The sequence below is a fragment of the Periophthalmus magnuspinnatus genome, chromosome 11 (assembly GCF_009829125.3).
Source record: "Periophthalmus magnuspinnatus isolate fPerMag1 chromosome 11, fPerMag1.2.pri, whole genome shotgun sequence".
Taxonomy (NCBI): Eukaryota; Metazoa; Chordata; class Actinopteri; order Gobiiformes; family Gobiidae; genus Periophthalmus; species Periophthalmus magnuspinnatus.
In genome coordinates, this window is record NC_047136.2 from 30,813,380 (window position 1) to 30,825,313 (window position 11,934).

The 11,934-nt window shown below is 41.2% G+C and overlaps 1 non-coding gene across 1 annotated transcript; it reads right to left on the reverse strand.

Annotated features, from left to right (window-relative positions):
* Window positions 1–11,534: 11,534 nt before the first annotated feature.
* On the reverse strand, window positions 11,535–11,616 carry trnas-cga (transfer RNA serine (anticodon CGA)). Its single transcript has one exon. It is a non-coding gene; the product is annotated as a tRNA-Ser (tRNA).
* Between the last annotated feature and the right edge of the window lie 318 nt (window positions 11,617–11,934).

Consider the following 11,934-nt stretch of genomic DNA (forward strand, 5'->3'; position numbering starts at 1 on the left):
AAAGATCCAGAGAGCACCTGTTGTAATGTTTGAAAAGAGGGACCAAAAAGACAAGACGTCAGGGAAAGGTTTAACTGTGTTACAAGAGTGCAAGTGCAAAAATGACGGTAGTCATTTCAAACGGTGAGTCGGGAGTGGGGTGTTTGCCGTGGTACAAGAACAGTGGGTAGCAGAGACGAAGACGGGAGATCAGCTCACGGGAGGGGACTCGCGTCTGTGTCGGGAGGGGAAAAAGACCAAAAAAAGGCTGACTGACTTCACCATAGATCCACTATTTAAAGCTCCAGAGAGCACCAACAAACCAAAAACAACTCCTGACTGACTTCACCATAGATCCACGACAAGACCACAGTCACGTTACAAAACAGACAGACCAACAAACTAAACAACAGGAAAGGTTGGCAGGTTTTATCTTGTGTCTTCCAAGATTGGGGCGGTGTTGGGTTTACTGATTGTAGCAGAATTTTTATCACTAGTAAAATTGTTGGTTGCAGCCATGCTAGCAGCTGCCTTCAGTTATGATGAGCTTCGCGCCAAAACGCAAACAGGAAACACATAACGGATGTGACGTCTTTGAATGCCCCGCCCCCTTCCCTCCACGTGCTGCACCACAAGCTGCACCACGCTCATCACCTCTGCAAGTCCCAATCCAAGCAACAGGGACAGACACAGACAGAGCGCATATGTTGCACAAGCGCCTGCCTCTTTGATTTAAGTGGTTTACACGTTTTTAGATTTAAAATTTTCCCCCACGAAGACAGCAGATGTGAATAGAGGGTGTCTGTTGGGTTCACATCGGCCCAAGCACCGCTTTCAAAGGAGTATTCTTTTACGTTGACAACCTTATTGAATTATTTCTGCAATAAACAGTTTGCTCGAATGTTAAACTGTGGGTAAAGTAAAGCTGAATGTGATGCTAACCTGTGAGTACTGAACAGTGACAGCTGCTGTTTATATTATTGTGGTGGATTTTTGGCAAAAGAACAGAAAACGACAACCCCAGACTGGAACCAAACTGAATCAAGAGGAAGGAACAAACGTGCATGCCTAAAAGTTTGGACATTGCTGGATTTGATTTGCATTTGGTTAAAACTAATATGTCAGGACAAATGTTCAGATGGTGAAAAAAGCATGTCTCACATGTCCCTCTGAGGTCCAGAGGCTGTTTGTATTGATGGCAAAGGCCGACAATATAAACGGAAATTTGGTCTGTATTCCTTGAAAAATAAATAAATAAAAAGCACCCCCTTTTCAAAATGACGTTCCACGGCTATGGGGATGATTATAACAAAATAGGAGTAAAATAAGTTTGATACAGTTTATAGTGTTGAAAATAAATAAACTGTATGCACGTTGAAATGAAAAGATACTACTACATGAGTGTACACCAAGATAATAAGCTGGCCTTCTGTGGTGCTGTTGTGAATCTATTGTTTGGCTTTTTTATTTACTGTCATGTAAGTGGTACTTTCGTAGACTTCATTTTGGATATATTCAGTTAACAGGAGCAGTACACATGAAAACATGTACATACATGTTATACTCTCATAAGCTCAAATTAGTCCTGGGCAGAAGGTAGAACTGAAACTTGGCCTGCTCTTGTTTACAAGTCTTGACATTTTCACACTCACAGTTTGGGTTTTCTATCTCTATACAAAGGTTAATTTTGACAATATAATATTTTGTAAATGCTAAACATCCTTCAAGTTGGATTGGAAATAACAATGGTTCTCAGTAACATTCAAATTACTTTTATTTAAAAAGAAAATCATTTTATTTAAAAAGAAAAACAAACAAACAAACAAAAACAACAACTTTGCACTTTTACTGCTAGTATTTCAAAGTACCAGATCCAAACAATCCGAGGAGGGTAGAGCCTCCTCGGGTTGTTTGGATCATTTTCAGTTAAGACATTAAGCGTTAGTAACTCAGTGACTTAGTTACTTTATGGGAGAAGTAACTAGTTACTAGGCAAAGTAACTATGCTGTTACTTATTATGTTAAAACAATAAAAACACAACAGATGTAAACCTTTAACATTTATTTCACTTCAACAGATTGCAATTATATTGTATTTGTTTACAACAAAATTATAGAATGTATAAAAAATAAAAAATAAAATATATAAAAACAATTAATTTGAAGTGCAAATAAATCAACATGTCACACAATTTCAGACAACTGTACTTCAGATATTTTCTTCATTAAAATAAACAATAACAAAGTGCTTTCAGTATAATACTGAAAAAATGCATTGCAATGTACAGTCCCTGACAAAAGTCTTGTCGCTTATCCATTTTGTAGAAACAAAAGCTTATAACCTGACTTTAAATTAATCGATTGGTTTTAGAAATGTCTCATATGAAAGCTAAAACCCTCCCAAATTAATCTCAATATACTCAAATAAATTTGCTTCACTGAAGAAAGATTGATCATTTAATGAACACAGAAAGGTCAGATTTTGGCAGAGACAAAAGTTTTGTTGCCTACAGAAAACTGAACAAATAATTTACTTCAAATACAAAAATATGTTGCATAACGTCAGTGAATTATGGTGCTGTGAGATCCATATTTAATATCTTGTATGACTTCCATGAGCTTGAAGGACTGCATCCATGCGGTTCGACAATGATTCATACAATTTGTTGATGAAGTCATCAGGAATAGCAAAGAAAGCAGTCTTACATGCCTCCTAGAGTTCATCAAGATTCTTTGGTTTTGCCTTCCATGCTTCCTCTTTCATTCTACCCCAGACATGCTCAGTGATGTTCATGTCTGGTGATTGGGCTGGCCCGTCCTGGAGCACCTTGATCTTCTTCGCCTTGAGGAACTTTTATGTAGAGAAAGAAGTATACGATGGAGCACCATCCTGCTGCAAAATTTGACCCCTTTTATGGTTGGGAATGTAAGAGGTAGCTAGTACTTCTTGATATTTTAGGCTATTGATATTGCCTTCCACCCTGCAAATGTCTCGCACACCCCCATACTGGATGTAACCCCAGACCATGTTTTTTCCGCCACCAAACTTAACTGTTTTCTGGGTGAATCTTGGATCCATGCGGGCTCCAGTAGGTCTCCTGCAATATTTGCGGCGGCTGTGATGTAATTGAATCGAGGATTCATCTGAGAAATCCACCTTATTCCACTTTTCCAGTGTCCATCCTTTTAGCAGGCTGTGGGCCTTGGCAAATGCCACACGTTTTTTTAATTGCCTTTTGTTTAGTGCTGGTTTCTGTGCACTGATTCGACCATGGAGGCCATTTCGAGACAGAATTCTACAAACTGTCCTGGTTGACACAGGGACTTGAGGCGACCAGGCCTGGAGGCCGAGCAGTTGTCTTGCGGGGTCTGCCGGACCTGGGCTTGTCAAAAACATCTCCAGTCATTTCAGACCTTTTTCTTATTCTTTGTACTTGACGCTGGGACACATTGAAGGTGTCAGCCACCTCAGCAGTGGATCTGGTCTTCAGCCTCTTGATAATTAACACTTTGGTCTCAGGGTCGATCTTAGGCATGTTGTCAGGGGTCAAGTTGCAGCTGATGTGAAGGTCTGGTGTTCTTTTTATACACACCCACTAATTGATTGATCAGTAACTGATCACAGGTGAGGCTGTAATCTAGGATTGGGTGCATCATATGACAAGGCGACAAGACTTTTGTCTTGCCAAAATCTGACCTTTCTGTGTTCATTAAATGATCAATCTTTCTTCAGTGAAGCAAATTTATTTTAGTATATTGAGCATAATTTGGGAGGGTTTTAGCTTTCATATGAGACATTTCTAAAACCAATCGATTAATTTAAAGTAAGCGACAAGACTTTTGTCAGGGACTGTATCCATCCTAACGATTGAACCAGTGGCTGTATCTTAGAAGCAGAAATCTTTCAAACCTCTGATCAAAGCACAACTCGGACCCAATCAGCTGTCAGTGCACGTGTGGACAGGACATCATTTCCCATCATGGATTAAGCGTTTGTAGTCCATGCAGGCGGCCGCAGTCGGTAAAGGGCTGCTGCGCTCGCCTTGCTCAACAACTTCCCGTTACCGGCGCACAGGTTACGTCAGAGCAAGTCGGTTGCATCTTGGACACAAAACTAAGTAGTAACTAGTAGCTTACCATCACCAAGTGTGGAAATGAATGAATAATGACTATAGTGTAGCGCTTTGAGAGGCTTTGACAAGGCTGTAAAGCGCATTACAAGTGTAAGCCATTATTATTATTATTATTATTAACCGGCATGCACTGCGCACCGATCGACAGTGATATCTGCACCCGCCTCATCTCAAACAAGCCTTTTACCTCACACCAGCCTCCTCTTTCACCAAAGAAACACAACAGCGTTGCAGCTCCTTGGCTGAGAGACTCTGATGAAGAGCAGAGTGAACTCAAGTAATGCACCACATTTTATTGTCAAATAAAGATAAAGTTGACTTAACTAACTTTTAGTCTTAGTTTGTAAAACACCCATTCAAATAGACCTCAGCTGCCTCAGTGCACCCACAGTGCACCTAGAAGGGAGGGGTCCTTCACACCTTCACATGTCCACACCACGGACCACTCCAAAAATGTAGACAGAATATATCTAGCTACTGGAAATAAAACACATCTTATCGTTTAAGAGGGATATGTAGACTAGTATAAACACCCGAGTGACATTTAGGTTTCAGAAAAAAACTTTCCAATCATTATTTTCAACATAAATGTATGGGATCTTGGGGGCCCTCTGGTGGCCACGGGGCTATAAGCACCTTCTTTGTCTGTTTATAGGCTGGGTCGACCTTGCCTATAACCCAAAGCAAATTTGCTGTATCCAATAACGAATATACTGAAGCATTTAAATGTCTCGCTATTGTTGCTTTTCATTCAACATTCATAGCAGGGTGATGTAGCATGCGTTAGGAATGTTTTTACGCACAGATACTGAAGAATGGAATAGTTAATAAAACATTATCTTGAAAATAGTAGTTTGGCTATTTTTGTCTACAGTTCTGCAAACGCTTTACAATTTCCACCAGAATAGTCTCCCCCTAGCGGTGAAGTTGACCCATATCACGTGAGGTTGACTGCAACTAAAGCACTGCAGTGTGGAGCAAGTCAAATTAAATTTACAACTTTGACTACAACAGGTGGACTTGTGGTTATGGCTTAAATGTAATATTCATGAAATAAATAGTTTTGCTTTAATTTCACATAATTAGATAAGTAAATAGGCCTATTTCTACATTTATCAGTTATGGAATTGTTAGAATGTTAAGTGGGCACGTTGTGTTGCTATGGGCGCGTTGCGTTTATTTTTAAAAATCTCAACATTCCAAATGTCTGAGAAAAAAAAGTCACGCTTTGGCCTTTCACTCATCGAAAATCAGCTGATCCGCAGGTGTTTCAGCTTTCAGCATGGAGCAGGTAAGATTGAACAGCACCTCCTGCAGCACCAGTTTACAATTAATATTCAGCTGTAACCTAATTTGATCAAAAGAATTATCAGACTATTTTGACAATTAAGTACATTATGTTTCATTAAGAGAGATTGAGTGTATATAGATTTTGGCGTATTTTCCCCCAATGTAGTCAAGGTTTACGCTAGTTTTGCTTTAGACCAAATGTTATTTGGAAAGCCAAATAATATAAGAGACTTGTTGTGGTACGTTTCAGTCCAATTATTTCTGTATAAAGTAACTTGAACTTTTATTCTGTGTTTTCCAGGTTGTATTGTCTGGTCACTTGTTTGACCACTCCTACAGCGCCTGCTGCAGGAGGACATCTCGGGGTTTGACTGAACAGGTAAGAAAGTACAAAGCACATATCACCCCATTATCACTACCGTGATCACCGTGAGCTACAATGCTTAGTAGATAAAATTACTTTCTAAGAATGGCTGTTACAAACTACCAGTGAAAATCGTACCACAGTTTGGTAAACAATGCACCTCACTAAAATTTATCTAACCTAACTCACCTCTGTGTCCCTTAGGCCCTGAGCAACACTCCCGCTCCTGGGTTTGGCCCCTGTCTCCGCCTCTGTCCCAGCCGAGGAGTCCAGGCTTGTCTCCAGGAGGAACGCTCGCTTTGAAGCGCAAAGCTGAACCGGTAAGAGGGAAATTCAAGTCTATATAGTTTAATCTGCTATTTTCCCATGCAACAACAAGAGCATGCTTTAACCAAATACATGCATTATACTACGGTTTCAATAATTGTGCTAAAATGCACATTGAAACCATGACCCCCCCTCCTTCCTTCCCCCTCTGCCGCCACTCCTTCTGAACAGGTCCAGGTCCCCACCTTTGAGTCCTCCGTCCCAGCTCACTCTCTTCCTGAGTCTCCCTCTGCCCTGCCCCCTGCCTGCCCCGCTGCCCCTGGGAGTCCTCTGCTCATCCATGGCCACACTGTGGAGGAGTATCAGCACATCTACCACTCTGTTGAGAACTCCATGCTGACGTATGTTTCACCAGCCAGGTTCAGCTCTGGTCACATTTTCTAACTCCTACCAATTCATTGTCGTATTATTTGGTAATTGAGCAACATTTTCCTTTGGTTTTATGTTACTGCTACTGAACCAGTTTTGGTTGGTTTAGTCCTGGTTCAGATTTATTTGGTCCTTGTTTCCTTGTTAAGTCTGTTTTTAGTCTTGGTTCAGTCCTGCTGTATTCCGTTTAGTCTTTATTTATAAGCAGTCTCTCCTCTAAAACATGAGTCTAATTGTTGGTGTTCTTGTGCTCTGGGTGTTTTACAGGTATCCCAGTGGTCGTCCCCGTCCCTACAGCCTGGAGCTGGGCCGTAGGATTAAGCAACGCCTGTGGGAGGAGCTGGAGCAGCCCCTCATCTGCGAGATAGAGACTAGTGGAGGTCTCCTGCACTACAGGGAGTCCCATAGCACAAGGCCCTATCTACCTCTCATTGACGTGGATGTGTCTAAGGAGCCGGCCCCTAAAACATCTCTGCCTTTTCTTTTTCAGGCCCAGCCCGCTGTCTCTGCTGGAGCTCCTCCCACTCAGCCACAGCACCACCTTCTGACAGGGCAGGTAAATACAAGCCAATGCAGAACTTTTATCAATCCAAACAAAGTGGTTTTCTCAAATGTTCCTTCTTTGGTGCAGGCTCCTAAAAGACAAGCTGCCGACTCCTCTGCTCCCACCCCTCCCCCCTCAGCCAAGAGACGCAAGTCCCACTAAACATGGGCTCTCAGTCTTAACATGAGACTGATTTTGAACTTTTACATTTTTACATTTTGAAGTGGTTTTAACTTTTATTCGTAGATTTTAGAGTTACTTTGTGCCATTAATACCATTGTGTTGACCATTTTATATTTTATTGTTTTTGTGTGTGTGTGTCATTTTGAATTTGTACCATTTGTGTGTCAATTAATAATCTTTATTGTCTGTGTTTTGTAGGTTTCAGCACCAGGCTGCCCCTCAAAAAACAAAACAAAAAAACAACTATCCACCAAACCATCGCTTCTGCCTTGCACCTCGTGGCCACCTCTTCAGGGGCGAGCCATCTCCACCTTCTCCATCTTCTTCAAAGATAAATATGGGTCCGACATCAGCCAAGATCTCCATCAAAACAACGCTCCAGCCCCAGCCTACCAGCACAATCTACAGGGGCAAGAAGCCATTTTGATCCTCCTCAGCTCAGTAACATCACTTTGCCCAGTCAGTGCCCCAGCCTACCACCACCAACCTCAGGGGCAAACGTCTATTCTGCACCATCCAGCCTCCATCCAAAACCTCTTCTCCATGGTTACTGTCACTGTGCAGGTACGTGTTTGGCCTCTGGTTTAGTTCTTATTCATAATTAGACTCTCCTTAAAAATATGTGTCTAATTATTTGTGTTAACTGTGCTCTTGTGTAATTTTAGCATTTTAGATTTGATTGTGGTTTTGAATGTGTACCGTTTAATAATCTTTGTCTGTGTTTTGTAGCTTTCAACACCAGCCTGCCCCTCAAAAAACTGTTGTCTTGCATTTCATGGCTACTGCTTCAAATCAATATCTTCAGGGGTGAGCCATCTCCATCTTCTCCACCATCTCCTACGACACATGTAACATCTTATGTGTCCAATTTCAACTGATTCTACTGCCCCAGCCTGCCATCACCATCTACAGAGGCAGTAGAATCTGCCACTCTCCAAACTCTTCTCAATGGTTACAGGTATGTGTTTGCATCATTGAATTTGAATTTGTACCTCTTAAATTTGTGAACTAATACTCTTTATTTTCTATTTTTTTCCCCTCCTCGAACCGCCACCTTAACGTGGTGGAGGGGTTTGTGCACCCGAATGATCCTGGGAGCTATGTTGTCAGGGGCTTCATGCCCCTGGTAGGGTCACTCATGGCAAACAGGTCTTGGGAGATGGGTCAGACCAAGAGCGGTTCAGAAGCCTGATGAGTTTAAGAACAAGGCCAGTTTTGTTGCCCGGACTGGCGTTACCGGGGCCCCACCCTGGAGCCAGGCCTGGGGTGGGTGTTTGTCAACTAATACTCTTTATTATCTGTGTTTTGCAGTTTTCAACAGGCTGCCCGCCCAAATAAACGTGCATGTTTCCAAATTCAACCGATTCTACTGCCCCAGCCTGTCATCACCATCTACAGGGGCAAAAGAAAACTACCACATCAAAATACCATCTTGTCATATTGCACCTGCCTAATACCATCCTGCAACTGCCCAGTGTACCATCAAAATCTACAGAGCAGTAACACCATCCTCCAGTTCAAATATGGCTCAGAATTTACAGGGGCAAGCATCAGATCAGGGCAAGCAGATTCTCATCTAATAAACTAAAGTTAATTATGATTGGATGTTTTCTGTGGGGGTTTTTTTGTGTGTGTGTTTTTTTCTTTTGTGTTTTGTTTTTTTCAATTCATTTTGCCAAATATTACACATCTACTTTTCTACAATACAAGTGTTATTGAGATCCTTTCACACAGTTTATTGTATATCGTATGGATATATGCGATATATGTATCTGCACCTGCCTCATCTCAAACAAGCCTTTTATCTCACCCCTAGCCTCCTCTTTCACCAAAGAAACACAACAGCGTTGCAGCTCCTTGGCTGAGAGACTGCTCTGATGAGGAGCAGAGTGAACTCAATTAAAAGTAACGCGCCACATTTTATTGTCAGTAACGATAACGGCATAGGGACGCTGGGAAGAGTAATTAGTTAGATTACTCCGTTAGTGAAAAATAACGCAGTTAGTAACGCCGTTATAGTTTAACTCCGTTATTCCCAACACTGCTTGTTTTGTATACTTGTTTTTATTTGCAAAGTTGTATGAAGCTGAAAAGGCAATCTTTTTTGCTACGTTCACACCGCAGGCCAAATCAGATTTTTTTTGACCATATGTGACCTGTATCTGATTTTTCATGTCAACAGCTCAATTTCGATTTTTACAAATTTGACCCAAGCCACATTTGTATGTGGTCATAAATACCCATATGTATCCATATGCCGCATTCATGTGACTTAAAGGTCATCGATAGATGACATTAGGATTGTGCCTGTAAGCGATGGGGAAAAGCAATTGATCATGTTCTCGTGAGCAAATGTTCTCCTGCTCATTCAAAAGTTATTTTAAAAAGTCGTGTCAGTGAAGCAGCTCATATCAGTGTCCCATGGCTCCAGAAAAGGCCCCACAAACTGCCATAACCAAAATCAGGTCAAATGTTTTGTATATCCTTCCACAAGCTTCTCAATACACTCCAAGGAGAAGCAAAACTGAATGCATTGGTGATGCAGTCACAATTTAATAATCTGTTATACACACACACACACACCTGTTTTTCATGTTTTCTATGTTTGTTTTTTGCTTGTATTGTATATTAAACAGGGCACCCATAAAAAGAGAGTCCAGGTGCTCTCATTGGGTTCTGCTGTATAAATAAAGATAAACCAATAAAAATAAATAATTTGTTTTTAGAAATTTTGGCCTATTCTTCCTGACAGAACTGGTGTAAATGAGCCAAGTTTGTAGGCGGCCTTTTCAGGTCTGCCCATACATTTTTAATTGAGATCAAGGCTTTGTGATGGCCACTCTAAAACTGACTTTGTTATTCTTAAGCCACTATGTAACGAGAACAATTTGCACCCAGGCTTTAACTTCCTGGCTAATGTCTTGAGATGTTGCTTCAGTATATCCACATAAAGTTCTTTCCTCATAATGCCATCTATTTTGTGAAGTGCACCAGTTCCTCCTGCAGGAAAACACCCGCACAACATGATGCTGCCACCCTCATATTTCACAGTTGGGATGGTGTTGTCAGGTTTGCATGCATCCCCCTTTTTCCTCCAAATGTAACAATGCTCATTATGGCCAAAAAAATATTTTTTTGTTCTGCCAGAGCACAGGACATGTCTCCATATATTAAGATCTTTGTGACTGTTTGCATGTGCAAACTGTAATCTGACTTTTTAATGTTTCTTTTAGAGTACTGGCTTCTTCTGGGCAGGGTGGCCTTTCAGCCCATGTCTGTACAGTACTTATTTCACTGTGGATAATGGCACACTCTTACCAGCTTCGGCAGCATCTTCACAAGGCCTTTTGCTTTTGTTCTTGGGTTGATATGCACATTTTGGATCAAAGAACGTTCATCTCTGGGACACAGAACCCGTCTCCTTCCTGAGTGGTATGGTGGCTGGACATTTCCATGGTGTTTATACTTGCCTATAGGTGTTTGAACAGGTGGATTTGCAGGCAAATGGAAATTCTGAACCAGACTTGTGCAAGTCCTCAGTTCTCTTCCTGGTATCTTGACTGATTTGTTTTGACTTTTCCAGGATGTTACACAAAGAAGCAGTGTGTTTCAGTTGTCCATTCAAATCCATCCACAGATGTGTCTCTAATTAACTTTAATGTGTTCATTGTTGTCAATCATCTGAATCTTCCAAAGACATCATTATCTGAGTTCTCCCAAATTGTTTAAATACATAGTAGTCTTCCTGTATGTAAACTTCTGAAGAAAGTAATGAAAAAATATCTAAACAAATCCCTCTCATTCATTATTCTAGCATTTAGCAAATAGAAATAATGTTGATAATTGACCGAAAACAGTAAAAGTTTAATTTCATGTCAGAAAGTGAGAAAAATGTGTTTTTATGTAGTGTATGTAAACTTCTGGTTTCAACTGTATTTAGATCTTAATGACGTCACAGTGACAACACAAATTGGAAGAAAACAATGGAAAGATAGTCAGGAAGTAAAGCAAACTGTCAGTACTGCAGTAACCTCCCAGAGACCTCAGAAAGTGTCCTCAGTGAGTAAACTGACACAGTGATGTCACAGTGAACTTACAATCACAAGGTAGTGTGGCCGAGTGGTGTCTAAGGCACTGGACTAAGGCTCCAGTCTCTACGGAGGTGTGAGTTAAAATCCCACCGCTGCCTGTTTGCTCTCTACCAAGCTGAGCAAAAGCATGTTTTGGAGCACTGTGCCCTGAAGTACGCTTTTCAGCAGCCTCAGTTGTAACACAGTGACAGAACAAAAAGAAGCTTTGTATATACTGTCCTTAAACCTGTTGCACTCCATGACAAAATGTCACTTATTGTTGGCAGAATTCGAACCTGTGCAGGGAACCCCCAATGGATTTCGAGTCCATCACCTTAACCGCTCAGCCACAACAACTTACGTGGATGTAGATAAAACAGGGATACAAAGGATACAGACAGAAGTGATTCATTAGAATAGAAGCAAGCTGGAGAAGCTGTTGCTGGCAGGATTCAATCCTGTGCATGGAGAGACCCCAATGTATTTCAAGTCTGTCACCCTCTGGGCCACAATGACAAAGCAGCACATCAGTATCAAGTCGATACACTCAGCACTGAAGGGATTTTGATAACTTTTGTCATAGTGACAACACAGCCACACCAGTGACTTCAGTGGCTTCATGTATAGATCATACAGTGACATCACACAGTGAAATCAAACAGTGACATCAATGAG